Source organism: Gobio gobio (genome assembly GCF_949357685.1).
Source record: "Gobio gobio genome assembly, chromosome: 3".
Taxonomy (NCBI): domain Eukaryota; kingdom Metazoa; phylum Chordata; class Actinopteri; order Cypriniformes; family Gobionidae; genus Gobio; species Gobio gobio.
Genome location: NC_137099.1, coordinates 9992658 through 10007981, shown reverse-complemented (window position 1 = coordinate 10007981; position 15324 = coordinate 9992658).

The following is a 15324-nucleotide window of genomic DNA, read 5'->3' as shown; positions in this document are numbered from 1 at the left end:
AAACGAGACGAAATCAAATGTGGCGTTACAACCAAGAAACCCAATGCCAGCCATATCCAGAGGAAACAGATGGAGTAATAAAAGAGGGGCTTTGATTCACAAACCATCAGCGTTCGTTTCCAGCAGATTAGAAATGTGCTGTTATTGAAGACATGCATCACATGGTGTCTCCACGGGATATTCCACACGCAGATGCATCTCTCCGTACAGGCCTACTGCACAAACTAATATAATCACACATTCAGATCTAAAAACATGTATGTTAGCAGCATGTCACTGACTTGGTTTTTAATTAATTTACCCATGCAAAACTCACCTCCATGATGCTTAGCTGGATACTGGATAGTGTTTAGTGTTAAACAGATGGCCTTCATTAGTATTGCTTGGTGTTTCTTAGGGTGTTCTGAGTGCTTCTTAGCATGTTGCTATAGGGTTGCTATTCCAAGGTGGTTGCTAGGCTTTTCAGGGGGTCACTAAGGTGTTGCTATGCAGTTGTTAGGGCATTGATAGGTCATTGCAATGCTAGGATGCTTTGGGTGGATGAAAATTCTGTCATTATTTACTCACCCTCAAGTTGTTGGAAACCTGTAAGAGTTTCTTTCTTCTGTTGAACACAAAAGAAGATATTCTGAAGAATGTTGGGAACCAGACAGTTGATGGTAGCCATTGACTTCCATAGAAGGAAAAAAAAAACTATGGAAGTCAATGGTTATCGACATTTTCAGTTTGTTGAATTAAACATTTTTGGGTGAACTATTTTTCCAACAAAAAATTGTCGAATAATAGTAAGTGTGACTGCAACTTTAGCGTGAGGGCTCTTTTAGTCTCAGCCTCATACGTCACGCCCACGAACCGTTGGCTGAACATCTGATGCATATGGGACACTTTTCTGGAAAAACTTCTGGAGTTTTGAAGTCGTCATCTGATTGGTTGAATTCAACAGGATGTCCACGAGACGTGTGTGTTGGGTTTTTTAATGGTCTGCCTGGAAACAAATGCCGTGATGCCAAACTCCCTAATGGAAGAAGAACGCCCGTCGTGTTTACAACTGTGACAAAGAGCGCTTACCAGGATCAACTAAACGCTGGATTTTCGAAAGTATGTGAAGTTCGCAGCTCCATTGTTGCAGTAAACTTGCACATTGTTTTTTGAATTAATGGGGTGATGAATTGAGAAATCAAACCCATTCGACCTCTCCAGGCATGTCGAACGCGCCGCCATTTTAGAACGGTCAACACACGTCAACACTTCAGATGCTGTCAATCATCACTCGCATAAAAACAACAGCGCGATTTAAATTCCCAAAGAAATTTGATCACCTTTCACAGGTGACAATGTGTTGGTTTGTGTTTTCATATTTTATATAAATGTATAAAAACTTATCATTTTGACTCATAATTTATAATTTTCCCTGTTCTTGAAAATTGTTTAAATTCAGGTATGTGATATTGATAATTTTATGATGGTTTTTTATGATGATTTTTGAGAATTTAAGCTTTCAGATAATACCTATGAAGATTACTTAAAACATGGGTTGAATAAATAGGCTATATTGATGTTTATTAAACACATTACTAGCTAATTTATTACTATTTTTTTATAATTTATTTACTTTGATGGCTGATTGGTTGATGGTTTATGATTTCTTTCCAATGAACTTGTTTAGCAATGTGTCTGTAGGGTTCTCTGATGGTCAATATTAGTGATATTAAGAAAATGTAAAGATCTTTAACCAATATTTTTTAGAAAATGCAGAATTATCTACCATTAATGATAAACGAAATCCTAACTCATCTGCTTCAGTCTATTGATGTTTAGATATTCATTTCATACATGCTTGCGTATAACTACGGTTGCAGATGCACAGGCAACATTCAAATATTCACAAAGCGCGTTCACGACCAGCTTTGACCGTTCGAAAATGGCGGACGGCTAACGTATAGCAGCCCATAGAAACAGTCGCTAATGGGGCATCTACGTATTCATATCTACGTTGACCAGGGCCGGCCCTGACCAATTTGCTGCCCTAGGCAAGATTTTACTTGGTGCCCCTTGTAAGGTTTAGCACTACATGTTATCAGTCTAAGTTGTGGAATTACTACTGTTTTATTTTTGTAATGCATTGATGTTTTTATTTTTATTTTCATTGTTGTTGTTCTATATGATGTCCAGTCCATTCTACCCCGTCATTATGTTCATGATATTATTATTATTATTTTATTTTTTAAAAGGCTGATGATAGTTAAACTATACAAAAATAGCACCTACGCCACATTACAGCTTAAACACAAATAGCAAGAGTAATAGCATCTAGCATTCATGCACAAACTATTCATTGAGAACTAGCAAAAGTGTTTGTTTTCCAGTAGATGGCAGCAATCTTCCACTAAACTATGCACATTCATGTTTTCACCATGAATTAAACTGAGAAATGTAGATATTTAATGTGAATTTTAAATAAAATGTTGCTATTTTAAATAAACCTGTATATGAGTATCATTACTAATTTTGGCAAATACATTTTAAAAGGGCCATATGTCCCCTTAAAACTGCACAACTGTAGAGTAAAAATATTAGGCTATTAAAAAAGTGATATTGCATGCGTTTTTATTTACAAAATTACACTGGCTGGCCTCTGGAGAACCCAGAACAGCTGTTTGCATAAAGTTTAAGGTAAAACTGGAATGAATTAGCGAACATAAGTATTTTACTACTATGCAATTAAATAAACTGTATTAATTGATCAAAAAGCCTACATCACGTTACCTCTGTCTTTACACTGCAAAAAATGCTCTTCTTATTTAGTATTTTTTTCTTGTTTCCAGTCCAAATATCTAAAAAATCTTAAATCAAGATGTATTTACTAGTAAAATGACATTAGATATTTTTTCTTGTTTTCTGGGGGGAAAAAACACTCAAATGAAGTGAGTTTTTGCTTAAAACAAGCAAAATTATCTGCCAAATGGGGTGAGAAAAATTATCTTATTTCTGTTTGGGACGGAAACAAGAAACAAGATTTAATCAGAAACTAGATAATTTTTCTCACCCCAGATAATTTAGCTTGTTTTAAGCATAAACTCACTTAATTTTGTTAATTTTATTTTCAAGAAAACAAGAAAATAGATCTTATGTCATTTTACTTATCTAGTAGGCTAAATGCATCTTAATTTAAGAAGTTTTAGATATTTAGACCAGAAACAAGACAAAAATACTAAGTAAGAAGAGCATTTTTGCAGTGTCTCCCTTATCTTCCCTGCATCAGAGGGCTTCTGTCTTTTTTGACACTACCATTCGGCCATCCATCATATCAGGCAACTTTCACCGTGTCTACACTTGGCGCGAGCGGCCAAGCACCGTAAAAAATGAAAGCAATCCTGTCTACATTAGATGCGGCGAGAGGCGACGCGACACAACACATTCCCAACGTTAAACTGATCGCGCGTTATATTTCTGACGCACTTCAAGTAGCTCGGCGGGGGGAGATTGATGAGGCGGACCGGGAAGAAGCGGGGCACTTAGTTAAGTTAATATTTCGAATTAATATTAATAAAATAGTATCAGTAATACATTTTGGCGCCCCTATGGATGAGTGGCGCCCCTAGCATTTGCCTATTCCGCCTATGCCACGGGCCGGCCCTGACGTTGACACCAGGCCCAGCAAACGATCGATCTCAGAATGTGCCAGGCTATGACGTGAGAGTGTGGTTAAGCACCGCCTCAACAGAAGAAGAACAACGCCTGATTCAACATACCGCATAAGCTTTGTTCGGATTCCAATATTATGAATGCATGGATGAATTTTATTTTGAATGAATATCCAGCTCACATGGGGAAGACACGGAGTCATCTGACTGGATTTGCAGACAGGATGAGATTACATGAACGGATAAAGCAACACACTAATGTGAGTAAAACATGGTTTTTATATGTGATAGTACTGCATTGTTACAGATCGTATTGATTAATGTGTATGTGTCTAACTGAACATACCTTAGCACGCTGTCACAGGCTGAAGAATCCTTTATTTAGGGTGTCGTTGGTTCTTTGCGATTCGGGATCAGGCTCTGGCATGTATGGACCAGGGCTCGCAAAGCCCAACGTCCCCGAGCTATGTGTTTTTCAGATGGACTACCAAAACGTAAGCCTGGCCTGCCGACGAGCTATCTTAAATAGTGAAATAACTCTCTTGACTTGAAGGGTGCGCGCACACCCGCGTGTGTGTGTGTGCGTGTACGGTTTGCGCTTATATTCATTGATCGTGCGGGCCAAGTAATAAAAAAATAACATTCCAATCAATCACGTGTGGATGAGAGATAAATCATTGTGTTTGTTTGATGAAGACATTTTGCGAGCCCTGTGGGAGAATCATTCCGGTTGAGGTTTCCCCACTCACTTTCACTGACAGGGGAGCAGAAGCTCATTAAATATGCGAATCTTATCCAATCCTAGCCGTGGGTGTTTACTTCGAAGTCTTCAGTTTGGCACGCCCATAGAAACCGAGCGTTTCTTCAGAGAGCCTCAAAACCAGGTCAGAAAATAGCCTAGTACTTATTCATTATGATGTTTTTGAATGTAAAAACCACACAAATGTCATAAGTTGAGCTCAAACAACAATATAAAACCTTTTAAAAAGCCAGTTCAATGCCCCTTTAATCATTTATAGATGCACGGCGATCTGTTATTGCAGGGACATTGACTTTACATTTTCACGGCCCTAAACATGACGCGGAACAAAACGAACTGTGATTGGTTGCGTTACATGTCAGTCTAACGTCCTCTTGGGCGGTCCTGGGCCAATGAAAGCTGTGATAGAGTCCGTCAGTCTGAAGTTCTGGCTACACAAGACTAGGCTCCATTAAAATCTGTAATGCTGCGTTCACACCAAACGCGAATAGAGCGTCAGGAGCGAGTGATTTCAATGTTAAGTCAATGGAAAGGCGCGTTTCTGTCTGGAGGTCCTGCGGCGCGATGGACGCGATTCCGCCTCATTCACGCGTCCAGTTCGCACGAATAATGCGAATTTGACGCAAATTGAGCGTCTTCAGCCAACCAATCAGGAGCCTGCTCGCTGCTGTCATGTGGTAAAGTGACGTGATGAGAAACCCTGCATAATTTAAAAATACTACTATTGTGTCACAAAATGTAGTTTTAAGACTTTTTCAGGTGAGAATGTAGTTGTTTAAAGCTCAAATCTGTGGTTTATTTATAAAGAGAGCGTCTATTTAGAAAAAATAATCTTGCGTTTTTGGAGTTGTGAGATCCAGGCGATCACCGGGCGCTCAGCGCTCATTAACCCCGGCAAGAGCAGCCTTTCCTCGGCTAGTCCTTCTGACGTTTGCCGCTGGCTCTGATGTCCTGTGTTCGTCTTGTGTGGATCTAATGGGCGATCTTTGGTGTCATGAATCTATCATTTGTTGTCTGCCAAATCGTTTTGACTGAGGGCAAAGAGAAGTTTTATAACTTTATTTTTTAAGGATATTTAAATATACATGCAGTGAAGATAATGTAGGAGTTGCCTGGACCACATTTGTGTGGCTATTAATGTTTAATATATATTTTTAATGAAAATGAAAAGAGGCAGAGTGGTGTTTTATGACATATTTCTCCTGGAGCGCCTTGAATGCGCGTCTATTTCGCTTCAAGCGCTCATTTTATACCAGCGTCCAATTCACTGTGGACGCACGAATGGATTCAAAATGTTCAAGCGTCCAACTAGACGCGGTAGGCGCGATTTTGACGCTCTATTCGCGTTTGGTGTGAACGCAGCATTAAGGTGCAGTCACATTAGCGACATTTTGGGAAAATTGCACAAGCCAAAAATGTAAATTTTCAATTGTTAATGGTTTAGTGATGCATCAAGCAAAGCTCATACTGAAGTCACTTTCAAATCAAGCTTTCAAAACGGCGAAATCTGGATTGGAAAATCCCAAACGTGTGGATTCCTATTGAAATTCACCCATGAAAATGAGCCGAATAATGGTGTGACCGCACCTTTAGTTTTAGGTTTCATTCAAATCTCAAAAGGTGCATCACATTAGTGACATTTTGCCGATTTTTAGCAATGTATGAAGCAAAGCTAACAGAAGTCACTTTCAAACCAAGCAGTTTTATGACAGTCAACAAGGCAAAATTTACATAGGAAAATATTTCACCCTCACCAAATTCCCAATTGTGTGGATTCCTATTGAAACAACTGGATTTCGTCCAGGAAAGTTTGATAACGGTAAATGTGACTGCGCCTTAAACCTTAGTATGAGCAAAAGTGCTTGCTATAGCAAACAATAATAATCCCATTTGAGAAACATTGGGTCACCATTGCATTCAAAAGACATTTACCTTGTTTTGAGGAGGTAATTCAGTCATCTATCCGATAATAAACTTCAGCTGTCTGGTGCTGCAGCACATTGATGGACATCTACTGCCTTTATTAGGTTGTCTTATTGACCGCACAATATTAGCTCTCTTCATTATGCATCTTCATTACCATTTTTCAATCAAGGTAATGCTGCAGAGATTGAAAAATGGACTAATGCGTAGTGACAGTGAAAGAAATAATGACTGGCGGTAATTTGGTAATTTTGAGTCCGAAAACTGCTCTCACATGCATCGAAATACTGTATATGCACATTCAGAGGCAATTACACATTCCCTCATTTCACTGCATTATACTGTTTGTGAAGTTGCACTCCAAACACATTTAGTTGTAGCCAGTTATCCATCATGTCTGATCGTGTCATTTTGCAGTAATTGAACCCCCCGGGACACACGCAAGATATATTCTCTGGTTTATCTGCATTTGCTTTGGGAAATCTCATTATAACTTTCTCTTTGATAAATCAACACCGGGGTTCGTTAACAAAATGGAAATGCATGAAAGGTCGGTTTTATATTCACAACAATTCCTGTGGTCTGGATGAGCGTCTCTGACATCTGGAATTCACACACTAGCTGTATTACTGGAAACACTAGGTTGTATTGTAGTATGAGAGACAGTAAAACTCAGAGGGTGACGCCATATTTAATGAGCTTGAGCGTTCGGGTCTTTATCCCCACAGAACTACACAGCGGGGGATGGAGGAGGGCAGTTTGTCTTTGTCACATTAGGGAAAGACCAGGGAAAATAGTTGTTAACTAGGCACAGAGCTCACAAATAATTAGGGGTGTTTACCAAGTCAACCATTAGTATTAGTGTTCATACTTAAGGGTTAGTGATTTGGAAAAAACACCCAAAAATGAAAATTATCCCATAATTTACTCACCCTCTAGCCATCCTATGTGCACATGACTTTCTGCTTTCAGCCGAACACAATCGGAGTTGTAAAATATCCTCAACATGCTTCCCAGCTTTGTAATGGCATTGAATAGTGCCCAAGTTTTTGACATACGTCCTAAGTCGGGCCAGAGGTCACCCTTCCGTTAGAACTTGGGTTTCTCTTGAATGCGTGAACACTTATAACTTTTAGAAAGTTTTAAATATGTATCTTTTCTTACAAAAACCCATCACTAGAGTCGTATGGATTACTTTTATGATGGATGGATGGATGCACTTTTTGTTTTTGGAGATTCAAAAACTCAGGCACTATTCATGCCCTTACAAAGCTGGGAAAAGCCAGGCAATTATTTAACATAACTCCGATTGTGTTCGGCTGAAAGTAGAAAGGCCTGAGGGTGAGTAAATTATGGGATAATTTTCATTTTTGGGTGAACTATTCATTGTTATCGGTCAATGTGTATTTGGGTTATGTTTTTTTATTAAAACTAGTTTAATCCTCAAATCCACACCTCACAAAATAAGGCTTTGTTGATATGCGCTAGCTTTTAAAGCTATTCCAGAAACACCATGGCCACCACCTTAACAACATGTTGGCTATTGGACAATTTTTGGTTCAAAACATACAGTACAGCGCGACCAGTGAAGTCAGATTGCTGAACAAATGACTTAAAGGGTTAGTTCACCAAAACATGAAAATTATCCCATAATTAAAAAAAACCCTCAAGCCGTCCTAGGTGTATTTGACATTCTTATTTCAGCCAAACACAATTGGAGTTATATTCAAGCTTTATAATAAGAGTGAATGGTACCTTAGATTTTGAAGCCCACAAAAAGCGCATCCATCCATCATAAAAGTAATCCATATGGGCTCCAGGGGACCTTCTGAAGCGAAGCATTTTTGTAAGAAAAACATCCATATTTACAACTTCCGGCAACAAAGAATGACCTCTGACCCGACGTATGACGTAGGATAGGAGTAGCTTAAGCTTAGGAGAGAGTAGATGACCTCTCGCGTTTGAAACAAATATGGCTGGGCAACAAACTCAAGCTCCTCTTCTCTTATATCCTCCAACATTTCTCTTTAATTCTCGATTTAGATTTCTAATTCATGACCGGTGTTTTGTTTTGCTCTATCCTCTGCGCTTCCAGGTTCGCCAATATTCAGACGGAACTCGACTCGTGTACAGCCATTACTGGAAGCCAGTGATTATAAAGTTTATATAGTTAGAAATATGATTATTTTTCTCATAAACACATTGTTTTGCTTCAGAAGGCGTTTATTAACCTCCTGGAGTCGTATGGATTACTTTTATGATGGATGGATGCACTTTTTTGGCCTTCAAAATCTACCATTGACTCCCATTATAAAGCTTGGAAGCCAGGATATTATTAATATAACTCAGATTGTGTTTGGCTGATAGTCATAGCATGGCTTGAAGGTGAGTAAATTAAGGGATCATTTTCTTTCTTTTTTTCATCTTTAAGAGCCAGTTCTCATTAGTGAATCAAACATGCAGCACCGCTGTAGTGCGTTTCATGAACAAATGACTGTTTTGAGCCAGTTCCTTTTTTTTAAAAAAAAACAGCATGATGCCAAAACGAATGATCTTATCTGACGGTTCTTTTAATGACTTGTTCAAAAGGACGAATTATCAGGGGTTTTTTAGACATTCTGACGAATCCTTCACTGAACTGAATCTGAATATAGTCAAGGGTGGACCACACAGTAGGCTACATTTTTTTCTCTCATTATACACTGTTCTCTGTATTTTCCTCTAAATATAAGTGGCGAAAGACCAAAATAAATATGTAGGCTATACATTATGTGGCATATAAATTGAACAGTGTCATAACAGTTTTATGTCTGTAGGTGGCACTGTGTAGCTAAAGCCAAGCACACTGCCTTCAGTGTCAATCTCACACTTCCCTCCTGGGCTGGAAAAAGACAGATCTCTGACAATAACGTGCTGTTTGCTCTGAAGCCTTGAAGAGAGGTTTTAGCTTCCCGGCCATTGAGTGACTGGCTGCTGACCTTTTGAGTTTGTGTTTTCACACACCAGCGCTGTGTGAAACTGTACATCTATTGATTTCCCTTGTAGATGTTGAAACAGGGGCACGGTTAATATTAATCAGTGTTTAAAATATGTCTGTTTGGTACTGCTTGACGTTCAAGTTTTCACTTGAGCCAACTTCACACACTGAACATACAGTTTATAATCTGTTCATATTTACAGTTGGATGTAGCCTAGTACAGACTTGTGATTTTGCGATGTATTGAACAAGAGACTTATGCCATTTGTCATGATGAGGAGTAACAATAGAATAGAAGAAGAGGTAGAACGCCCTAGGGACATTTGAACAAGATTTACCTTAAACAGATCTTGACATTTCAATGCATTCTCTAATAATGAAGTATATGCTCAAAACACATCATTGCATTTGAGAGGGAGTTATTGATCAATTTCTTTGGGAGATGTACAGCAGGACATGCTGCCATCATGTTAGATTTAGAGATTTGTATTGAGTTTATGCACTTGAGCTATGTAGTGCAATCACTATGAATAAATACAGGAAGTTTGAAGGATTAAGAAGCTTTAAGGATACTTAATCAAAAGTCTCCATTTAATCTCCATTCATTCTCAACACAGAGAAGCACTTGAGATACAAAAGAGGTCTCACTTGTGATTTTTATTTCCCACGACATGATGTCAAAATGCTTCTTTAGTCTATAGCCATGTGGACTCACATTATGATGCAAATAATGCTCATATATAGACAAAATGGCCTGAGTCTGGCCTGGATCAATCGTGCCTCTGGACTCATGGCATTTATGGAAATTATGATCATAGATCAATACATCCCGCTTACTGCAACTCAATTGTAATTGATCTGTTGTTGGATACAGAGGGCAAGACAGACTTTCTCAGCCTGAGAAAATGAGCTTCTTTGTCTTTGCTGCGGTTTGGAAAGAACTGAAAAACACTTCAAACAGAGACAAAAGAAAAGGTTATTTCTGCCTAGAATTATTTCTGCTTTATGATAAAGAGATTATTTCATAATAGATCTGAATGAACCAGTCTAGGCTGCTTTTATCTTGCTTTCCACAATTCTATGAGGCAGAGCGATCCTAAAAAGAAGTTATTTTGCCTTTCCTTTGAGCGTAATGAGATTTGCAGACATGCTTTGATTATACTCAAAGTCCCTTTAAGGCAAATCGGTTCACTCTGCAGCCCTTTTGGTAATTTCCCTGTCATACACTTCATACAAATACAGCTCTCCTATCTAACAGGAAATGTTCTCTGGCAAGGTTCTCTCAAAGTTATGAACAAACGTTCTTCCAGTAATGTTTTAAATGTTACTTGTTTTAGAAGGTCCAGAGAACATTCAAAAGTAACATTTGCAGAACGATGAAATGATAGTTCCCCTAACGTTCGTATAACCAAGAAAAAAAAAAAAGAAAAAAAATTATATATTAAATATATATTTTGAATGCATTTCAATAATGTATTTCAAATCAGCGATGGTGTCATATAATAGCTTCTTAAAGGGATAGTTCACCCAAAAATGAAAATTACCCCATGATTTACTCACCCTCAAGTGAAGCTAGATATTTTACTTTATAATGTGTTAAATATGGATATTTTTCTAACAAAAACCTATTGATTAGCTTCAGAAGGCCTTATTAACCCCCACCCCCGGAGCCGTGGGGATTACTTTTATAATGGATAGATGCACTTTTTAAAAAAAAATTTGGGTTGCCATTCACTTCCATTATAATATTTGGAAGAGCCAGGACATTTTTTAATATAACTTTGATTGTATTCATCTGAAAGAAGAATGTCATTTACACCTAGGATAGCTTGAGGGTGAGAAAATCATGGGGTGATTAAATTTTTTTGGGTGAACTATCCTGAACTGTATTTTTTCAGACTAATCATCTTCGAGTAAACAATTGATGTCTCTATTTAAAGTGAATGAAAAATAGGAAAATGAGGAAAATTAAAGCTGCACTATGTAACTTTTCTATCCACTAGAGGTCGCCTATTCAAAATAAAGGCTTAGTTTGATGACGCCACGTTTGATCGCAGAATCGTGGGACATGTGGTCTTTACCTCACAGGCGGTGGAAAAGAATCGGGATAGAACTCCGGCAAAAATCATGTTCATGGATGCGATTATTAACATTACTGTAGGATGAAGCAGAAGCAGGACCGAGTGTTGTGGAGCTGAGCAAGGCCACTGGAGCGATTGTTAATGAGAAGAGCAGCAGGGACTTTTATTTTGTCACAGTCGCCGGCACAACTTCCGCTTTTCCGGTCATGAGTATGAGGTAACGCAGCTCTGTTTATCATATTAGATACATTTGAGTGTATTGAAAATTATGTTATGACGTTACTTCTGTGCGTTCGCTTGGCGGAAGCTATGACACAAAATAAAACCAGAAACCGAGGGGAACGCAGATATGACGCCATCGACAGGCGACTTCCTCACACGTCCCGGTTAGTTGGTTAAAATAAGAATTTTCTCACGATTTACAAATAGTTGGAAACATTTGGGATATTGTAAGTACTCAACTGAACAAAATATATAACACTGGCCTAGTGGTTTTTGGATATTTTACTGAATTCTTTTTACATAGTGCACCGTTAAACCAGTTTTTTTAGGACTGTTAAGATTTGCAAAAAGCAAAATAAGTAAGTAGGTATATATATTCTACCTTAGTCATTGGAATTATCCACACACACATTGGATTTGGCACAGATTTTATGCCGGATGCCCTTCCTTACGCAACCCAGCACTCTCACACACACTCCTACGGCTAATTTGACATATCCAATCCATCTAACCTGCATGCCTTTGGACTGTGTGGGGGAAACCGGAGCACCTGGAGGAAACTCAAGCAGACACATGGAGCATAGCTCAGTCGGGACTCGAACCGTGGACCTTCTTGCTGTGAGGCAAAAGTGCAACCCGTGATGTGCGGCCAGCCGCACAAATGAGCAGTCTCTTTGAGCGGAATTGCCCTTGTTCTCTCTCTCCCATTCATGTAATATAAACTGAGCAAAGAAAAATCACACCACACAAGGAAAAAGCACAACAGAAAACACACCCGACGTCTTTTAAAGCAGCAATCAACGAGCAAGCCGTTCATGCGAAATCCAAAGGGTCACGGTACCACGTGTAACTGGTTCTACTCGACCCGCTCCGAGTGGGATTCGAACCAGAGTCTGGCTTGTGAGGTGGGCACAATCAAAAGTGATTTCACTTTTTTAACATTAGTGTGTTATGTTTGAGCGTAAACAACATTTGCAAAGTTACGACGGTCAAAGTTCAGTGCAAAGGGAGATATTTTCTTTTATCGCTTTTTAAGGACTACAACAAACGGCTGGTAGGAACTACAACAAGCTTCTTCCCGGATTGGTAACATCACAAACCCTAAAAATTACATAAACCTCGCCTCCAGGAACATGCAACAAAGGGGGTAAGGCCATGTTGAGAAAAGGGGAAGTTGTTGAAGTAGAGCACATTTGGGAGTCTGCTCAAGCTGACACATCCGTCTTTTCACATTTATTGTAGTACAGTACATAACACAAATGCAATAGTCATAAAAGCAAGATGATAACATAAGTTATAACCGTAATTAAACTAAACTATACCTGTTCTCTCTTCATGTCTGAAGGAATTTATAGATTATCATGACATAGTATGCTAATCAATGATTTGAAGATAGTTAACTCCACATCAGCTTCATAAATTCATAAACTAACCATTCAGAAACGTCCTGTTGCATTCTACATGTTGTCACTTCTTCTTGAGTCTCTCCATCATTGCCTGACTCCGGTTTGAACATAAAAGGCTGAACAGTTTAGGATCTTTTCAGTGTGTCTGCGTGAGGTAATCAGAGCTGCTAACATGAGCTCTTGAAGCTCCGCCCTCTTCTAGAAAGGGGGGCAGGAAGCAGCAGCTCATTTGCATTTAAAGGGACACACAAAACGACGCGGCAAAAACGCACACAAAAGTGGCAATTTTAACATGCTATAAAAAATGATCTGGGGGCATTTTGAGCTAAAACTTCACATACACACTCAGGGGACATTAGAGACTTATTTTACATCTTGTAAAAAGGGTCATAGGACCCCTTTAAGGGTAGGGGAGTGAGGTTTGCATGCACAGCTCTTACTGGCCTATGTCCGTTACATAAGGTAAATAAATAAATATTCTTATTCATTAACCATTTCAGTCATATCTGACTCTTGGCGATTCTATTGGCGATTCTATTATAAACTAGAGGCTGTACAGGAATTTTCTTATAGGTCACCAGGTCTTGCCCCAATCCTCCCCATTACATGGCTTGGGACTCACACACACACACACACTCACACCTACGGACAATTCACTTCTACTGCATATTTTTGGATGGGGGAAAAAAAGATAAATATTCCTAGAATTTCTAGAATGCAAAACACATAGTATTACAATAACACAATAACCTTTATGTTGACTTAAAACAATCTTTGTAATAAAGAATTAAGCAGTAAAAATATGCAATAATGGCTAATCAATCTAATGAGAATCCACATTGAAAAATAGTGCCACAATGCAAAAACCTGGGCTTCATTTTCTTTATGCAGAATATAATTTATGTTGTATAAATTGCGCTCAGAGCGTACCCTTGTACCTGAACAAATGTGTTTTCCTCTGAATAATGAACCTCAAAACACTTGCAATATGCATCCTAATCGGGAACTGTGGAACTAATAATACAATGATAGAAAAGGAAACGCATGTTAGAAGCAGCTCTCCACTCCTTTTATCCGGAGTCAGTTGAACAACATCAACCAAAGCAGGCCTTACGATTTTCCTTCATTCTCTGTTCTTTCCTTTCATAACGACTCGTTCAGACCCCTGTCTCGATCATTGAACCCTTTCTTCCTCTCTTTCCTTCTTGTCTCTCTTGAGACTCTCAAGCTCCTTTTCTTCCTTTCTCTATAGACGTCAACCGAAATCTTCCATACCATTCCTTTGAACGCTCAGCACGTTTGGGGTCATCTTAGCCAGCACTTCAAAGACGGAGGCTAGAGTTCGTGCCATGCTAGGGGCTCCTAGATCAGGGATGTGATCCGACTGTTGAAACAAAAAGAAAGAACATGTCAGTCTCATAATCTCTGTCAATACAAATTCTCTTTTGATGTGTCTGAAAGCAGAGGAATTTGTGTGGGTGCACTGAGAAGTTTTGATGCTTTAAGTAGCTTAGCATCATGAATATAAAGTCTTCGTAAGTCTGTCTGTTCTGTTGATATTTGCAACCACAAATTTATACAACGCACCGCAGCATAAATTATAATTTAGGTATTCTCATGGTTACACCTTAAACTGCAACACCAACTATCTTCAGAAATCTAGTTCACTTTCAGGTTTCTACTTTAAAATACATGCTTGTTATATCTGAAAATATTAAGATATTTAAAGGGATAATTCACCCAAAAAAAAAAAAATTCTGTCATTATTTATTCAAGTTTTTCCAGAGTTTCTTTCTTCTGCCGAACACAAAACATATTTTGAAGAATGTCTGTAACCAAACAGTTGTTGGACTCTATTGACTTCCACAATATACAAAAGAAAATACTATGGAAGTCAATTCAACACTGTACACTCCAAAAAAAGATTCAGGCCCTTCATGTGACACATTTAAATTCTGTTCACTTTACTTAAACATATCTAATTTTGTCACAACTTAATTTAATTGTGTTCAATCAACCTAATATATTTAACACCGAAGTTGACTTAATTCAGTTGTGTTAAAACTACATGAAATATTTGTGTTGACACAACTAACTGGGCAGTTCCCAAACATGCTTTGCAAGGGACTCCATTAGGAGAGTAAATTTAGGGATTAAAGTGTTATTTTATGTGTTTTTCTGTAAAGGGAATGATGTTGTTAGTTAATGTTAGTGTTTAATGTTCAGTTATGTTGGACATTTAGAGAGGTTTCTGTAATGTTTTTTTTTATTTTGTGGCTACCGTTGAAGAGTGGCACCTGCTTAGGCTGTG